At 34.3% G+C, this 20,845-nt stretch overlaps 1 long non-coding RNA gene across 2 annotated transcripts in view; it reads right to left on the reverse strand.

The window, feature by feature from the left end:
• Positions 1–20,845, reverse strand: part of LOC143250300 (uncharacterized) — a 136,081-nt gene that overhangs the window by 36,872 nt on the left and 78,364 nt on the right. The gene's annotated exons all lie outside the window — the stretch shown is intronic.

Consider the following 20,845-nt stretch of genomic DNA (forward strand, 5'->3'; position numbering starts at 1 on the left):
ATATTATACCATTAAACACGCTTGTTACACCAGTCACTGTAAAGTTAACTGTAAAAACTTATTGCGTTAAACACATCACGCAATCTTCGTTATTCCATTCTGTAAGTCAGTAATGAGAGCAGCTCCCTATGAATAAGTTAAAATAATATCCCCTCTCTAAACTAATGCACAGGAGCTCACGTCTGTCCGTCTTCATGAATTGATTACTGAAGCTGTACACTAGGGTACATCCGCCAGTGGATCAAAGATTACTTAAATCCGGGATCCGTTTTTCCGAAGTATGGATAGCGCTGATAGCCTATTTTTAGAGAACATTACATTTCAGAAAGACGAGATGTAAACTCGATTCTCGCCAAAAATGCGGCAGATGTATATTCGATTCTTGTTTGGTTTGATTTTAATTTCGCACAAACTACACGAGAGCTATCCGTCCCTAATTTAATTATGTAAGGCTAGAGAGAAGGCAGCTAGTCATCACCCCCCCACCGCCAACTCTTGAGCTACTCTTTTACCAACGAATAGTGGAATTGGCCGTAACATCATAACGCCCCCACGGCTGAAAGAGCGAGCATGTTTGGTGAGACGAGGATTCCATCCTGCGGCCCTCGGAATACAAGTCAACTGTCTTAACCACCTGGCCATACCGGACCTCGACTCTTGTTTTGAGTGTTTGGGGTTTCGTTAAATTGAGGCTTTGGAGTAACTTTTTTTAAGAAATAGAACCAAACCTATATTTTGATTGTTATTCGACCTATATTTTTTAAGTAAAATAATGACGTCACGAGTATACCGAACTATATTTTGTGTGCTCATTTCTTCCCATATACATGTGTGCGAGTTGTTTTAAATAAGCTACATTATAAGTTCAAAGTAACGGTATTTTAGGGCTAAGAAGCAGAATCTTGGACAGTAAGAGAACAAATTGTATTTCAGTTTCTCTTCGTGAATACATTATTATTATTATGCATTATTAGGCTACATACAATACTCATTTAGAAACGAGTATTCACATTTGTCATTGTTCTCATTATTTCAAGCGTTGTTGGATGTATAAATATTTTGAAGTTCGGTTGGATGTAGAATATCGTTCTGGTTATCTGTTCTAATGAATTCCTTGAACACAAAGGACCATGATTAAGTAAGGTAGATAGATGTCGCCACTAGAATGTTTAAATGAGTGAATTTTAGCCTTATTTAGGAAGTATATCCTAATTATTATAGCTTCATATACTGTTCTTCAAGGTTACTTCAACACTAATTATTTCAGAATTAATCATAGAGCAGTTGATGAAACAACTATGTTAGTCGGTTTCACTGTCAACAACAAACTAACATTAATATAGCCTAACCAAAATAACAAGGTTTATTACCTTAAGACCCACTTGAGATGGAGATACATACACTGCTGGCCAAAATCTTAAGGTCAATGAACAAAAAGAAAAAATATGCATTTTGCGTTGTTAGACTCAACCACTTATTTGAGTAGAGCTTCGAAAGATGAAAATAAGAAAATGGAAAATAAAAAAAACTTTTTAGTATTTAATAGGCAAAATGTGAACACTATGAAATTAGCCTAAATCTAGTAAATTCGCAGACTTTCCGTTGTGTCATTGGGAAGTTAGTTAAAGAATTGAGGACGAGACGTGTTAACCTTTCCTCCTGGAAAGTACAGCGGTAAGTCTCCGGATTTACAACGCTAAAATCAGGGGTTCGATTCCCATCGGTGGGCTCAGCAGATAGCCTGATGTGGCTTTGCTCTAAGAAAACACACACGCCTTTCCTCCAGTCTATCACTGATAACTTAGGGTCAGCTATCAGTGAATACACTCGAATCGCTTTGAGCGAAATTCAACAAACATTTTTTTTCTTTTGCTATCGTTCACATACAGAATTGTCGTCAGCATATGTAAAGCACTTTACAGAACTTTACGTGTCTAAAAGTGTCCTTCTTGTCTTTCTTTCACGCTCAAAACAGCTGGAAATGCTCTGTTAGTTGAGTATTCCTTCTCAAATTCGATAAACTGGTGTCTTGTGTTTTCTATCACGCTTCTTTGTTTGTTTTGAATTTCGCACAAAGCCACATGTGAACTATTTGCACTGACCATCCCCAATATAAGACAAGAAGGGAGGCAGCTAGTCATCACCATCCACAGTCAACTCTTGGACTAATATTTATCAACGAATAGTGGGATTGACCATAACATTATAACGCCCATACGGCTGAAAGGACGAATATGTTTAGTGTGACGAGATTTCGAACCCACGACCCTCAGATTGCGAGTCGAATGCCCAAATCACTTCGGCATGTTAGGTCGTTTCTCAAAGAACAGTGTCAGTACAAACTGTGGAAATTGTATGTGTATTTTAATTTATGGTGCCGTCTGTAAGTTATTTTTTGCAACATGTGTTCTGAATACATTACATAGAAGTACCTTATAAAAACTTGAGTAGGGTTGATGAATCTAAAAAGATCCATGGCAGGACCACACCACATGTGGCCTGACCTGTCTATTATAACTTTCTGTTTCTCTTGTCTACCATAGCTTTCGGTTTCTCTCGTCTAACACAACATTCTGTTTCTCTCGTCCACCATAACTTTCAGTCAGATTCTATTGTGTACAATCTTTTGTCTTGAATATAACAGAAAATAATCGCGAAAATAAATTAACGAAGTAAAATGAAATAAATAAGTGACACAGTGTTGTTCCACCAGGATAACCAGGCGCGATCTGGAACTTAAACACAATGAATAACAGCACTGAAAGTGTTGGATGTTTAGTTTGTTGACGTGTATAACGTAGCCGTGAAACATGTAGAAGTTAGGTCCTGACGTGACGTTGGAGGCGAGCTATGCATTTGAAGGCCTAAGAATGGAGCACAATACGGTTAAAGCCTCCAGGGAATGCTATAACTATATTAGTTAAACTAATTAAGCCATGCAGGCAGCTGACGTTACAAATGAACTGCTTTTCTTTTCCAGTCAGCAGTTCTATATTAGGGACAGCTAAGCCTACATCTTAAATAGTGGCAGATTAACCGACGTATTTTGTTATAAATAATAATACCTGAAATAATAATTAAAACAAACAATTGGAATAAGTAAGAAACTGGTTCTAAACAAATTTGATATTAATAAATTACAAATTTGTGATAAATGAAAGAAAAACTGTGAAAAACACAAAACTCGAATCTCAAGACGTGGTAACGACTCTTTGTTACCCTCATATAATCACGATTTCGTAGAATAAAAAATAGTTATAAAGTGTTTGTATAACGGCTTTCAAAGTTAATGACATGTTTGTCCAACACGAAACCTTCACATGAGATTGGTCAGCGCAATCCAATTTGTCGTTGTAACGTTTGTTGTTGTTTTTAAACATAAGATAAAACGGTAAACTGAGCTTCAAAACCACAGTTTCTAATCAGATTACCATTAGACATAAACGCTGTTTGTTTCCTGTTTCTGTCGCGAGGACAGAACCCAGAATTTTAAACTTCGGATAAGTGATCTTCTGACGTGTTTTCGAGAAGCTCAAACATATTACTAAAAAACGAAAATAATATATTTGTAAAACGAAGTGTGTAACTTCAGAATTTTAGTTTTTAACATGTTTTTAACATGTTTTTAGTTATATGTGGTTTGTTTTGAATTTCGCGCAAATTTGCACGAGAGTTATCTGTGCTAGCCGTCCTTAATTTAGTAGTGTAAGACTAGAGGGAAGGCAACTAGTCATCGCCACCCACCGCCAATTATGGGGCTAATCTTTTACCAACGAATAGTGGAATTGCCCATTACATTATAACGCCTCCACGGTTGAAAGGGCGAGCATTTTTGGTGCGACTGGAATTCGAACCTGTGACCCTTAGATTACGTGTCAAACGCCTTAACACACCTGGCCATGCCGGACCTGTTACGTGTGTATGAAACTAGTTTTATTCATTGCTAATTTTTGGTAGGACGTAAGAAATGAACTTTAATAAATATACAAATCTGAATGTAAGTAAATCTAGAAAATCATAGCTTTCACGTTTTTTGTTTGCTAAACAGAAAGCTACACAATTGACTAATTCCGCCGTGGCTCTCGCGATATCGAAACTCAAATGTTAACGTAAAATGTTCTCAGACTTACAGCTGAGCCATGGAGGAAAAGTCTTAAGTCAGATTTCTTTTAAGTTTATTTGTAATTAAGGAGAGAGTTACCCAGCAGGCTATCTGTGTTCTGCCCTCTAGGCATATCAAAATCCAGATTGTAACGTTGTAAGTCCGCACACATACCGCAGTGACACTGGGAGACGTTTGTTTTCAAAAGAGATTAGTTTGAAGTGAAGTTAGTTTTGTATCGAAATGCTTTAAAATCAAGTACAAAACAAACTCAATAATAGTTTTTTAATATTTTAATAAAATATCGATCCAGAAAATCGAAGGATATGATTAAGACAAGTTATTTCGTTTCGTAACTCTAGTTTCAATGCATTCTAAGGCCTTCAGTTTGACCACAGTTAACCAACTCTCTTCTTCTGAAAAGTGGAAAAACAACAAAAACCAACGAAATAAAAAGCCCATGATAACAATAGCAACAGTAACAATAGCTAATGTCTTTGTAGCGAAGTTGTATAGCCGTCATACAAGGCTTCAATAACAACATCTTCAACTGACTTCACACTGGATATAACAAGGTCCGCAATTGTTAAGCTCTTAATAAAGACCTTGGAATGATTAAAAGAAAAAAAGAAACACAGCAAAAGTTTGAAGTTCTCAGCGTTAATTGAAACTGGTAGTTTCTTGAACAAAAATATATATCGATTTTTTTATCAGATATAATAAACCTGTAGAGGGAAGCTCGGATTACGTTGATCCGTCTTTCTCAAGTCTCAGTGGAAATCCAGAATGTTCTGTTTTGCCTTCAGTTCCTTACTAACAGTCATTTATCTAGTTTATTGTGAACCTGATGGACCTGTTTCCTCCTTGTACAGTTCATTCCTACTTGAGGATTTGAATTTTCAATTTACCTTCATTTAAATAAATATAACAGAACCAACGTCTACTGGTGCTTTGCTCTCCGACAATACTTCCTTAGAAACAATCTTTGCAGAAGTTTACGCTAACTTAGCGCGTAAAGAATAACTCCAGTGTATCAAATTTTATTTGATATTTTATTGTCTCTTTACTTTCATATATTTCATTTCAAAAGGAGAAAAGATAATCCACAATGCGTTACATACAAAACAAAAGCATAGACATCACGCAATGTAAACATCTGTTAGTGGTCCCGAAACTGTTCTAATGATTAACAAACCTTACACTAGAAGAGAATAGGAAGTAATTCTAAAATTACTTGACGATTTCACATGACGTTGGTCAATGATTAATGTTGGATGTCCGTAGTTATTTAGTTAAGAAAAATAACGTTTATTTAGTTACCTGTAAATATAAGATGGTCTTTCACATATGAGAAGTACCACATTTTAGTCTTAACGTTAACCAAAAGTTCTCCTTGTGAATTTGTTAGGCTATTTCATGCATGTGTTCTACTTTATACACAGAGAAACATTAGACACTGCACGTTCTTATGGTTACGTCCAGATTACAATCATAAATATACATATGTAATTCCTCATTACCGTTCTAAATATATACATATAGTTCCTGATTACTCTTTTAACTATAGTTCATGAGTTATACTAATAACTATATACTTCCCGAATACACTTCTAATTACATATATATATCGTGATAACACTTCTAAATATACATACAGTTCCTGATTACGTTTCTAAAGATAATTCCTGAATACACTCCTATTTATGTATATAGTTCCTGATTTACACTAACAACTGTATAGTTCCTGATTTACACTCACAACTATATAGTTCCTGATTTACACTCACAACTGTATAGTTCCTGATTTACACTAACAACTGTATAGTTCCTGATTTACACTAACAACTATACAGTTCCTGATTTACACTAACAACTATACAGTTCCTGATTTACACTAACAACTATACAGTTCCTGATTTATACTAACAACTATACAGTTCCTGATTTATACTAACAACTGTATAGTTACTGATTTACGCTAACAAATGTATAGTTCCTGATTTACACTAAAAACTATATAGTTATTGATTTACACTAACAACTGTAGAGTTACTGATTTACACTAACAACTATATAGTTCCTGATTTACACTAACAACTGTATAGTTCCTGATTTACACTAATTCCTGACTTTACGTTATTTGTGTGCAAGGAGTGCGGGAGGTTCATATCGATAGTTGTCTGTGATTAAAGTTTATTTCAGTAAACAGTGTCAGGTATCTACTGTGTTACACGTACTTTAAATATTAAAGTGAAATGGATTGTTTTAAACAACCTAAATATAAGTACTTACACTTTGAAGAACGAACAGAGAAAGATATAATTGTTTTTTTACTTTTCCACACAGTGACATTCTATACAGTGACATTCTATTGCTTTGCAATTTTCGTTTTTTTTTTCTTTTCAGCACAATAGCTTCGCAGAACTTATTTAGAAGAAAGATTTATGAATTTCAAAAGCTAATCGTCCTCCGTTTTGGCCATATGAAAGGGTTGTTTGTATTGCAGATGAAAGAGGGATTTGGACAAGCGCAGTTAAGCTCAAACGACTGGACCATCTCTGTGCTTATCACAACCTGTATTGCTAGTTAATAATATCGAATGTATTCAAGTATTCAACAACTTTGAACAATGGTGAAACAAACTTGTCCTCTGTATGTACAGTCGTGTGAAAAAGTTAGGACACCCTATAAAGGACTGTGTATTTGTGTGACATTTTGAATATATAGATATATAATCTCAATTTTAACAATACTGAGAGATTATAGGAATATAACTAAACAATTAAATTTGAAGAAAAGACTTTAAGATCTTCTGTAAACGTAATTCTACAAAAATGCATATTCTGCCTGAGGAAAAAGGTAGGACACCCCCACATTTATTCCCACTTAAAATGGCTCAACTCACACACAGGTGTATCACACCAGGTGCACATGATTAGAAGATCGTTACTTAGCATTTTGAATGGGGCTTGCTTTATTTAAACCTCAGACATTTAGTTTGGTGTGCTCCTGACTGTTGAAGTGAGAGTGAGCATCATGGTGAGAGCAAAAGAGATGTCTGAGACCTTCAGAAAGAAAATTGTAGCAGCTTATGAGTCTGGTAAGGGATTTAAAAAGATCCCAAACGATTTTGAAATCAGTCATTCCACTATCCGGAAAATAGTTAACAAGTGGAGGGCTTTCAAAACAACTGTCAACATGCCCATGTCTGGTCGTCCAAGCAAGTTCACCTCAAGAGCAGACCGCAAGATGCTAAAAGAGGTCTCCAAACACCCTAACATGTCATCACGGGACCTACAACATGCTCTGGCTACTGTTGATGTGAAAGTGCATGCCTCTACAATCAGAAAGAGACTGCACAAGTTTAACTTGCATGGGATGTGTGCAAGGAGGAAACCTTTGCTCTCTAAGAGAAACATCAAGGCCAGACTGAAGTTTACCAGAGAGAATGTAGACAAAGACCAGGACTTCTGGAATAATGTTCTTTGGACAGAGGAGTCTAAAATTGAATTATTTGGACACCAGAACAGAGGACATGTTTGGCGTAAACCAAATACAGCATTCCAGGAAAAGCACCTCATACCAACTGTGAAGCATGGAGGTGGAAGTGTCATGGTTTGGGACTTCTTTGCTGCAGCAGGACCTGGACAGCTCACAATAATAGAATCTACCATGAATTCTACTGTGTATCAGAGAGTGCTTGAGGAACCATCTGTACGAAAATTAAAGCTGAAGCGAAACTGGACCCTGCAATACGACAATGACCCAAAACATACCAGTAAATCCAACAAGGACTGGCTGAAAACTAAGAAATGGAGAGTCCTGCAATGGCCGAGTCAAAGCCCAGATCTTAATCCCAATGAGATGCTGTGGGGTGACTTGAAACAGGCTGTACATACAAGAAACACCTCAAACATCTCACAGCTGAAAGTATTCTGCATTGAGGATTGGGGCAAACTTTCTTCAGACCGATGTCAGAGTTTGGTAGATGGCTACAAGAAGCGTCTCACTGCAGTTATTTCAGCCAAAGGGGATAACACTAGCTCTTAGGTGGTAGGGTGTCCGAACTTTTCCTCAGTTAGAAATTGCATTTTTGTAGAATTACATTTATAGAATATCTTGAAAAGTCTTTTCTTCAGTTTTAATTTTTTAGTTATATTCCTATAATCTCTCAGTATTGTTAAAATTGATATTAAATATCTATATATCCAAAAATGTTACAAAAATACACAGGCTTTCATAGGGTGTGCTAAGTTTTCCACATGACTGTAGATATATATATATATATACAGAAAAGGAATTTAAAATGTATTATCCAACTATTCCCATGATGGAAGTATGACAATAGAAATCAGACAATAAGACTTAATCTATAATAAAAACACAAACATATCGGAAATATGACAGTAAAAATCAGACAGTAAGACTTAATCTGTATTACAAATACAAACATATCAGAAATATGACAGTAAAAATCAGACAGTAAGACTTAATCTGTATTACAAATACAAACATATCAGAAATATGACAGTAAAAATCAGACAGTAAGACTTAATCTGTATTACAAATACAAACATATCGGAAGTATGACAGTAAAAATCAGACAGTAAGACTTAATCTGTACTACAAATATAAAACAAAATGATAGAAGTTGGCTTGTACATCACATACACATGAAAATATTTCCATGAAAGTAAACTTAAACTAAGTCACAATAAAAATAACACCTTTAGAAGCCACCGTCCCTGCTACGTGCTACAGTGTCAAACAGAGTGCACAAAACAAATTGTTCAATCACTACTGGGTTATCGATCAGTTAAAGAACAGTTTCATTGCTGAACGAACACAATTACAATCAATCAGTTAACGTGAAGTATAACCTTAACATATCTGAAGGGTAATAGGAACAAAGAACAACATGGAAGGCAAAGTCCGTTCTGCAAATACCAGATTTTGTGAGGTATAAAAACCAAAATCGAGCAGTAAAATAAACAGAACAGTGGAAAAACTTTCTGATCAGAAAGAAAATCAAATGATAGAAATTTATTGTCATTTATCCAACTCAATTTAGCTTGTAATGGATAACATTAGAAACTATAGGGAAAGTGTTGGTTTAAAAAATCATAATAAATGTGTAGGACACTTCATAACAGTGCTTCTATTAAAGCTAAATTACGTTTCAAAGTCGTTCTAAGAAAGGAAATATTCCAAGAGCGGGAAAACGGACACGAATAAAGAAACTTGGAAGACATTGCATACGGTTCTGGCATCTATACATTTCAACGCAAGGTTTGTTTTATTACAGTTTCCAATCAATGGATGCCATGCGAATGAGGTCTTCATGATCTGCGTACTAGCTACAGTCATTGTTTTGAGAAAAAAATATTCTGCGTCCTATTTTAACAACATTATTTTATCTGTATCCAGAACCAGTTTGACTAACCTTTTGCTTATTCGATAAAAGAACCATTCGACCAGTCTTTTTTTTTCCCCTCTCTCTCTCTCTTTTTAGATATTGTGTTTTCATGAGACCAACTGACCAGTTTTTTCCGATTTCGGAACGTTGAATACAACAGTTCTTACTCTCATCTTAAGGAGTCCCACCCACGAAACTTTGAATATACCCCACATAAAACGTCGCAGCACAATTCAAACTGTGTAATTATATTTCTAATTATACATACCTGTATTTGGTATTCACGAGTTTCGACCTAAACTTGAATTTATCAAACACTCCAAACAACACGTCTTCTATACTGTGACGTAATAGAAAACATACAGAGTAGGAATGTTGCATTTCCTTCGCTCGAGACCACATTCTAAAAACTGAACTTCATTCTCAAGTTCCGTTAATTAACAATAATCAATCTTCTGGACAACAAACAAAGAATTTATATACTACCTTTATTCATAACGTTTAACATGTGTACACGTGTTTATTAAAAACCATTATTAACAATTTGTTATTACGTTTATTAGAATAATTATTAATATGTATTATTAAATTTATTAACATAATTATTAACAATTTATTATTATGTTTATTAAAAACTATTATTCACAGTTTATTACTAAGTTTATTAAAAACTATTTTTAACAATTTATTATTATGTTTATTAAAAACCATTTTCAACAGTTTATTACTAAGTTTATTAAAAACTATTATTAACAATTTGTTATTAAGTTTATTAGAATAATTATTAATATGTATTCTTAAATTTATTAAGCTAATTATTAACAATTTATTACTAAGTTTATTAAAAACTATTATTAAAAATTTGTTATTAGATTTATTAAAAATCAGTATTAACAACTTATTCTTAAGTTTATTAAAAATCATGTATAATGATTTATTATTAAGTTTATTATAAACAATAAAGAGAGCGAAGAAGTGGTTAAAAAAATCTTCTATAAAAGTGCAAGTTTCTATATCCCTCGATACACGTAGTTAACTTCTAAACCAAATCCAGTGAGATCCATTCACACCATGCTATGCAGTTATAACAGACACTACTATTATATTTATATAGATTTAGTAAGTCACAGTATGTGGAGTTATGCTTTATTGGTTTTTCACTTTTTATAAACTAAGATATGCATTTTAAACGTTAAGTTCATTACATTTAATAACTTTATACATGAACTCAATAAACTTTATAAATTATTTTTATCAGTTGTTTAAGTTATCACAAATATTCCTTGAACCCTCCACCCACACGAATAAATAAGAAGAGTTTGGATTTGTTAGACTTTCTTAACTCTCAGGTTCTAGTTCATCTCAAGTTCAGCTTTTGTTGTTTTTTAAAACCAGATCCCCCTTAAAAATCAGCCATAATTTTCGTCTTGTTAGTTTTAACGAGAAACGCTTGACTAGTGACCTCAGAAAGTGACCTGTTTTCGCGGTTAAATTGTACTTTAGTTTCTGCTCAGTAATGTGACATCAAATTAAAGATATTTATATTTATTACTTAAAACTTTTCTAACTAGCCAACAGTCCCGTTATGTACCAGAGAAATGCATTCCAACATTATCTTCCGTTGGCTCGTTACGAAAATAATGGAACGACTGGTATTTGGGGGGGAGGGGATTACCGTACCTATAAATACTCATATAAATGATTTGTTTCAGCAAGTCACTGCGAAAACCGCTTAAAAATCATTCAATTCATTATGTGAATAGTTCTTAAGGACACAATATGTCGGTTGTCTAAGAAAATTCATTATGTAAAGCTATTTTCTACTTACCCTTCGTGGTTTATTGCTTCATTATGATAATCTATAAATATCACTTGGTTTTTTAAGATCTTACAGTAAACAAAATATTCACACCTGGTCTTCATAGTATATCATTTCCAGAAAGGGGTCACTATTAGTGGAACAGTACAGATACTCTTAGGGTCACAGTGGGTCTATTCTTAATGCCGAAGTGTGGTCATTATTAGTGTCATAGTGTGGCTATTTTTTAGCAACATAGTGTGGCTATTTTAAAGTCACAGTTTGGCTATTTTAGGAACTCAGTGTGTTTATTCCTAGTAACAGAGTGTGGTTGTTTATTCCTAATGATATAATGTGGTTATTCCTAGTAACACAATGTGGTTTTTTTTTATTCCTAATGATATAATGTGGTTATTCCTAGTAACACAGTGTGGTTGTTTATTTCTAATGATATAATGTGGTTTTTCCTGGTAACACAGTGTGATTGTTTCTTTCTAATGATATAATGTGGTTATTCCTTGTAACACAATGTGGTTGTTTATTCCTAATGATATAATGTAATTATTCCTAGTAACACAATGTGGTTGTTTATTTCTAATGATATAATGTGGTTATTCCTTGTAAGACAATGTGGTTGTTTATTCCTAACGATATAATGTGGTTATTCCTAGTAACACAATGTTGTTGTTTATTCCTAACGATATAATGTGGTTATTCTTAGCAACACAATGTGGCTGTTTATTCCTAATGATATAATGTGGTTATTTCTAGTAACACAGTGTGGCTGTTTATTCCTAATGATATAATGTGGTTATTTCTAGTAACACAGTGTGGTTGTTTATTCCTAATGATATAATGTGGTTATTCCTAGTAACACACTGTGACTGTTTATTTCTAACGATATAATGTGGTTATTCCTAGTAACACAATGTGGTTGTTTATTCCTGATGATATAATGTGGTTATTCCTAGTAACACAATGTGGTTGTTTATTCCTGATGATATAATGTGGTTATTCCTAGTACCACAGTGTGGTTGTTTATTCCTAATGATATAATGTGGTTATTCCTAGTAACACAGTGTGACTGTTTATTTCTAATGATATAATGTGGTTATTCCTAGTAACACAATGTGGTTGTTTATTTCTAATGATATAATGTGGTTATTCTTAGCAACACAATGTGGTTGTTTATTCATAACGATATAATGTGGTTATTCCTAGTAACACATTGTGGTTGTTTATTCCTGGTGATTTAATGTGGTAATTCCTGGTAACACAATGTGGTTGTTTATTCCTGGTGATTTAATGTGGTTATTCCTGGTTACACAGTGTGGTTATTTGTTTCTAGTAATATAATGTGGTTATTACTAATGATATAATGTTCTTATCCCTAGTAACACAGTGTGGCTGTTTATTCCTAATGATATAATGTGGTTATTCTGAATGATATAATGTAGTTGTTTATTCCAAGTAATATAATGTTGTTTTTCCCAATGATATAATTTTGTTGGTTATTCCCAGTGATATAATGTGGTTATTCCCAGTGATATAACATAGTTGGTTATTCACAGTGATATTATGTGGTTATTCCCAGTGATATAATGTGGTTATTAAAGTAAGCGTACTTACTTGTAAGTAGTATGAAACAAATACTATTCTTAACAATACACAGTTGAAAAATTATATTTGTTTCAACTTCTCTTATTAGTTTGTTTATTTGTTTTGAAATTAAGTACAAATCTTCATGATGGGCTATCTGTGCTTTGCCCACCACGACTATTAAAACGCTGTTTCTCGTGTGGTATATCCGAATCAATAGCGCTGTGCCACTGGAAGGCCTCCTTTATTTGACAGATGTTTCTCAAATATTCTTGTTTGTTGCTTAGCTTTATAGTATCGCTCTATATACTATAAGACGAAACAGTTCAGTTGTTTTCACCTGATGATGTTACGTAAATCTAGCGAAACGTAGTGTTTTTTAAAACTAAAAAAAAAGGCTTTTGAAAGAAAAACATATTACTTGTTTTAAGTAACCCTTTTGTTATTCCAGGAAAAATATGAATAATATTTGTTACAGTTTTTACGATATTGTTATACAAATTAATACGTTTACGATATTGTTATACAAATGAATATGTTTACGATATTGTTATACAAATGAATATGTTTACGATATTGTAATACAAATGAATATATTTACGATATTGTTATACAAATGAATATGTTTACAATATTGTTATACAAATGAATATGTTTACGATATTGTTATACAAATGAATATGTTTACGATATTGTTATACAAATGAATATGTTTACAATATTGTTATACAAATGAATATGTTTACGACATTGTTATACAAATGAATATGTTTACAATATTGTTATACAAATGAATATATTTACGATATTGTTATACAAATGAATATGTTTACAATATTGTTATACAAATGAATATGTTTACGATATTGTTATACAAATGAATATGTTTACAATATTGTTATACAAATGAATATGTTTACGATATTGCTATACAAATGAATATGTTTACAATATTGTTATACAAATGAATATGTTTACAATATTGTTATACAAATGAATATGTTTACAATATTGTTATACAAATGAATATGTTTACAATATTGTTATACAAATGAATATGTTTACGATATTGCTATACAAATGAATATGTTTACAATATTGTTATACAAATGAATATGTTTACAATATTGTTATACAAATGAATATGTTTACAATATTGTTATTTGAGTGTACATATTCACGATCATTTTACACAGTTGGAAATATTCACATATATCAAAATATATGCGACATTTAGTTTATTGGTTTGTTTGGAATTAAACACAAAGCTATACAATAGGCTACCTGTGCCCTGCCCACCACGAGTATCAAAAACCGGTTTCTAACGGTGTGAGTCTATAGATATACCGCTGTGCTACCAGGGGGCGTCTTATAGGGGTTTTGAAAATCTTTCTAAAATAATAATGTCAGTGAGGTACACAATAAATGAAGGCGTGAGAATAAGTGAAAACATCGTTACTGTAAACACATTGTTTTTAAGAATTAAAGAGTTATCAACCTCACACCGAAAAATCAAGAACTAATATAAACGTAAAACCAACATCGACGTTCGAATCAGCATGTGATATACAGAAGGGGATTCGGTCAAGAAAGGAGTTCAAAGTAACATCTCAGTTTCAGTTAAGCACCATTGTTAGCTTCTCCAAGAACAAGTAAAATTCACAGATGTTTATAAAACTCCTGACATCATCTGTGAGCTCGGCAGATGGAAACGTATTCAAGTCCTTTTTCAATGTTTGTGTCAACATATTCTACTAGTTCTATGTTCTTTTGGCGTTCGACTCGCAATCTGAGAGTCAAGGGATCGAATCCCCGTCACACCAAACATGCTCGCCCTGTCAGCCGTGGGGGCATTATAAAGTAACGGTTAATCCCAATATTCGTTCGGATGCGACCTGGTATTTAGTGTGGCGTGTTGCGAATCAAAATATTCCAGGGTTCGAACCATGATATCCCACTCTCAGCTGTAGGAGCATTATAACTGTGAAAGTTAATTCTGTTGTTTGGCTAATGGTAACTGAGAAAACAATGAGTGCCATTGCTAATTTGTTTTAACAATTGTACATTTAAGTATGGCTGTGTTTGAGCATTGGAGTCTCTGATTGTTTAGGCCTTACGTCACTTAAGATGCTACTCAGATAGAAAATGCGAATACATATGTAGATAAGATCAACGTTTCGGTCACACCTCCTATCCAAGAAGTCTCAACGATAATTAAATTGCACCGTTTCATTTATTCGTTTTCACTTTCTGTCCTACCCTGCATGGCCAGGGGGTTAAGACGCTCGATTCGTAATAGGAGGGTTCGAATCTCCGTCGCACCAAACATACTATCCCTTTCAGCCCCGGTCTCGTTGTAAAGTGACCACTCTTCGTTGGTAAAAGAGAAGCCCAAGGGTTGGCGGTGGGTGGTGATGACTAGTTACTTTCCCTCCAGTCTTAAACTGTTAAATTAGGGACGGATAGCGCAGATAGCCGTCGTGTAGCTTTGCGCGAAATTCAGAAACAAAGAAACAAAAACAATAAAACAGCCCTTCGGTATTTTTATTTTAGAAGCGTTTTCATGTTTTAATTGAAAAATACAAACAAAGAGTTAGGCTAGGAGAAGAACACCCAGTACCACGTTATCTTTCTGTGTAGCATAGTTACATACACCACATAATTTAGTAGCGTTTCTGGTTTTTAAATCTAAGGCATATTTCATTTTACATTTTTTGCGCGAAATTTAAAAACAAATAAAGAAACCATTTTCTTTTACCAATCGAAACATACTAAACATTTTGCTTGTCTGGGAGCGAATATTTTACACTGACCATACGTACGTATAACTGAAAATAAAAAACGGTGCTCGTGCGTTGCTGCTGACTACACATCCATACACATCATGGTCTCCAAATATTTTGTTGCCATAGTTTTACGCTGCACGGCTGGTGTATTATGAGTGATGACCACTATTGGGTTAAACAAGAGTTGGTCTGAGTTCTGTTATCGGTTCTATTAGAAAGGACGTCGTCCAAAAACTCTCTGGTATCATTTTAGTTAAATTGTATTTTATTTTTTCTTTAAAATTTCAGCTTTCTTTGCTCACAAGGAAATTTGAAACTTGCAATACCACCAGCGCAACGCATAGCTCCTATGAAGGTATTATAAAATAAGTTATACGAAGTTTGTAAACACGTAAACCCGTGTTACACAGTTAGTTTCCGCTGATGTAGGCCTAAGTCCGAAATGAATCGTGTGATATTTATTATCGTGAATGTTTTAAAGGTAGAAAAACAATAACAACAACAAATAAATCACTTACATTTACAAAAACCTGGTTGTCTGTCGAGAATTGAGTGAAATAGTCAACGGAGACCTGGTTTTTCCGTAGATAGCTGGGTAATGGCCAACGGAGATTTGACTGTCTGTATAAAACCGGGCAAGTGCTAACGGAGATTTGACTGTCTATAGAAAACCAGGCAAGTGCTAATGGAGATTTGACTGTCTATAGAAAACCAGGCAAGTGCTAATGGAGATTTGACTGTCTATAGAAAACCAGGCAAGTGCTAATAGAGATTTGACTGTCTGTAGAAAACCAGGCAAGTGCTAATGGGGATTTGACTGTCTATAGAAAACCAGGCAAGTGCTAATGGAGATTTGACTGTCTATAGAAAACCAGGCAAGTGCTAATGGAGATTTGACTGTCTATAGAAAACCAGGCAAGTGCTAATGGAGATTTGACTGTCTGTAGAGAACTGAATAGCAGCTAAAGGAAGCCTAATTTTCTATAGAGCACTGAGTAAGGGTTAACGAATATCTAATTTTATATGGAACTGAAAAAATAGATAACGGAGATTCGATTGTCCAAAAGATGTGATTAAGAGCTATTGTAGAGTTTATATTACTTAACCACCAAACTAAGAGAGTTCTTTTGAAAAACAGTGAATGAATTAGCAAGTTAATCAACGGTGCAAGTTTAAACTTCCCTCCCTAACACACGCACAAATCACATTAATATACGTTTTCCGCGTTTGCCCGCGAGGATATCTAGCGCAATAAATCATGTCGTGGTTTGTGAAAGCCTACAGTTAATGAAAAGCACTATGTTAAAATACCCCCCCCCTCCTAAGACATAAAGCGTGTTTTGTATTTAAAACGATAAAATCTCCCAAATATCATTTTAACGTGAACAACTCATCTCACTGTAACAAGTACCATACAACAGTTCAATGCCGGTTAAAACAACGGATCAGCCCAATGACACCAGGGCGGTGGAATCGTTTCTTTTCTTAACTGGATTATTTCCAAACACACGTTTGATTCGATTTCCAGCGCTTAAGGCTTATCAAACAATCCAAAAAATGTTAGATATTCAATAATGGACGATACTACAACCACCTCGAAGCAGAAATGGTTTTATTAAACAGGTGAGACATTGGAAATTGCCTAGGCGGCAGCACGTCACAAGAACTTTAAATCAATTTCACTTTCAATAGAACTAAATAACTCGCATTCGTTTGAGTTCCTTTTTCTTGCCTCACTGACTTGGAAAATCTGTGTCATCATGTTCGAAACGTTTGAGAGATCAGTTCGAATGTAAAAAAGAAACTTTGTATTAAAGACAAAGGAAGATGACGATTATCACAGAAGTGAAACACATCTATTGAGGTGAAAACTCTAATAGAACTTGCGACGTTTTTTTCACGCAACGTTACTTTAAATGTATTCGCTGATAATAAAATGGTGCAGGGTTTCCGCTGGGGTCGGCATTTTAAAATCTTCCCTAGGGTAGTCAAAGTACGTAAAGGTGGTTCTGCTTTACCTTGTGTGTGTATTTACACAGTTAAAATGTTGGTACCAAAACCACCTGAATTATTGTGTAAACTTGTATATGTCTACACAGTTAACATGTTGGTACCAATACTACCTGAATTATTGTGTGAACTTGTATATGTCTACACAGTTAAAATGTTTGTACCAATACTACCTGAATTATTGTGTGAACTTGTATACGTCTACACAGTTAAAACAGTGGTACCAATACTACCTGAATTATTGTGTGAACTTGTACACTAATACACAGTTAAAATGTTGGTACCAATACTACCTGAATTACTGTGTGAACTTGTACACTAATACACAGTTAAAATGTTGGTACCAATACTACCTGAATTATTGTGTGAACTTGTATACGTCTACACAGTTAAAATGTTTGTACCAATACTACCTGAATTATTGTGTGAACTTGTATACTTCTACACTGTTAAAATGTTGGTACCAATACTACCTGAATTATTGTGTGAACTTGTATACTTCTACACTGTTAAAATGTTGGTACCAATACTACCTGAATTATTGTGTGAACTTGTATACGTCTACACAGTTAAAATGTTGGTACCAATACTACCTGAATTATTGTGTGAACTTGTATACGTCTACACAGTTAAAATGTTGGTACCAATATTACCTGAATTATTGTGTGAACTTGTATACGTCTACACAGTTAAAATGTTGGTACCAATATTACCTGAATTATTGTGTGAACTTGTATACGTTTACACAGTTAAAATGTTGGTACCAATACTACCTGAATTATTGTGTGAACTTGTATACGTCTACGCAGTTAAAATGTTGGTACCAATACCACCTGAATTATTGTGTGAACTTGTATACTTCTACACTGTTAAAATGTTTGTACCAATACTACCTGAATTATTGTGTGAACTTGTATACGTCTACACTGTTAAAATGTTGGTACCAATATTACCTGAATTATTGTGTGAACTTGTATACGTCTACACAGTTAAAATGTTAGTACCAATATTACCTGAATTATTGTGTGAACTTGTATACGTCTACACAGTTAAAATGTTGGTACCAAAATAACTGACTTCGCATGGCCCGGTGGTTGAGGCACTCGACTTGTTATCCGAGGGCCGCGGGTTCGAATCCCCGTCACACCAAATGTGATCCAATTTCAGCCGTGGGGGCGTTATAATGTAACGGTCAATCCCACTATTTCTCGTTAAAAGAGTAGCCCAAGAGACGGCAGTGGGTGGTAATGACTAGCTGTCTTCCCTCTAGTTCTTACACTGCTAAATTAGGGACGGCTTGTGCAGATAACCATCGTGTAGCTTTGCGCGAAATTCAAACCAAACAAATAAACAAACCAAAATGATTTGAATGATTGTGTGAACTTGTATATGTCTACACTGTTCAAATGTAAACACTAAAAGTACTTGAGTGATGATGCCAACTTATATACGTCTACTCCGTTAAAATGTTTGTATTGAAACTACGTGAATGATTATGTCAAGCTGTATATGTCCGCACTGTTAAAATGTTTATACTTTATGCCTAAATATTACAAATTGAGACATCTTTGAAGTGGATATTTAGAAATTGATCAGAAGACGTGGGTTTGAGTCTCTTTCTCATGTCAGTTTTATTCACTCAGAAAGATTTTGTATGTCTACAAGGTGACATAATTTGTTAGAAAGTGTGAGAATTCAATATATTTCACATCTTTTTGAGCAATGTAGGTTTAGTTATACTTTAACTATGGCTGTATGAAGTAACACGAGAGACCTCTATAGTTTTCCTGTGAATTACTCGTTGTTGGAGACTATGATGTCGTACAAGAGGCCTCGGTAACTTCTTCAGTGAATTACAAATTACCTGAATATATGGCGTTACGGAAGATAACTCTATACCTACAGTCTACTGTGTATTATGCATCATCTGAGACTATGACATCATAAGAGAAACCTCTATACACTGGTCTCGCATTGATGTTGAACGCGACGTGGTCCATGGCTTACTCCGCCATGTTGGACATCAAGTTTGGTTTGTTTGTTTTGAATTTCGCGCAAAGCTACACGAAGGCTATCTGCGCTAGCCGTTCTTTATTTAGCAGTGTAAGAACTAGAGGGAAGGCAGCTAGTCATTACCACCCACTGCCAACGCTTGGACTACTTTTTACCAAAGAATAGTGGGATTAACTGTCCCTTTATAACGCCCCCACGGCTGAAAGGGCGAGAATGTTTGGTGCGACTGGGATTCGAACCGCAACCCTCAGATTACTAGTCGAGTGTCTAAACCCCAGTAGCTTAACGTTTTATAAATATAACCCTTATTATAGTGGTTCACAACCTTTTTTATGCCTCGCACCCCTGAAAAATGTTAATACGTTCTCGCACCCCTCACAGTAATTATTTATTTAAGAATAAAGGTGAAGATGGCCAAAACAAATGAAATCTCGCACCCCCTTATACGCTATCTAGCACCGCCAAGGGGTGCGAACCTCCCTGGTTGGGAACCACTGCCTTATCCATACAATTATCAGAAGAATAGTTTGCATATTAAAGAATTTCACACCATCAGCTGACAGCATTTCCAATAGATCCATTATTCTTATCTAATAAATGAAAGTTACGTTTTTTATACTTAATTATTTCAATACATTCGCGTATATTCATACAAATTAATTTTTTAGGTTTTGCCAAATTAACAATTTTTCCCATTGAGGTATAGTTTCGTTTACGTGTTCTACTAAAGACAAAGTAGTAATTATTTTAACATTTCTTCTGTGTCCATTAATCCCGAATCATACATTTCTTTTAGCTTGTCCTATGTAAGCTAGTTTACAGTTATATGACATTAAATATATGAAAAAAATATTACCATTAAATCAATTTTATCTCTGACTCCACTAAGAATTTGGCGAACTTTGTTTATTAGTTCGTATATCGAAAAGTAAGTAAGTATTCATTATTTGACAGGATAGGCCTGGTATAAATAATGGTACCAAATATTCCTTTTTTATTTTATCAACAAATGGTTGCAATTCATAATAAAAATGATAACAGTCTTTTTAAAGTTGAAGAAATGTTGAAATGGGGTCTGTATGAAAATATTAAAGTCAATCCAATAAATAAACTTCATGTAA

The sequence above is a fragment of the Tachypleus tridentatus genome, chromosome 5 (assembly GCF_004210375.1).
Source record: "Tachypleus tridentatus isolate NWPU-2018 chromosome 5, ASM421037v1, whole genome shotgun sequence".
Classification (NCBI taxonomy): domain Eukaryota; kingdom Metazoa; phylum Arthropoda; class Merostomata; order Xiphosura; family Limulidae; genus Tachypleus; species Tachypleus tridentatus.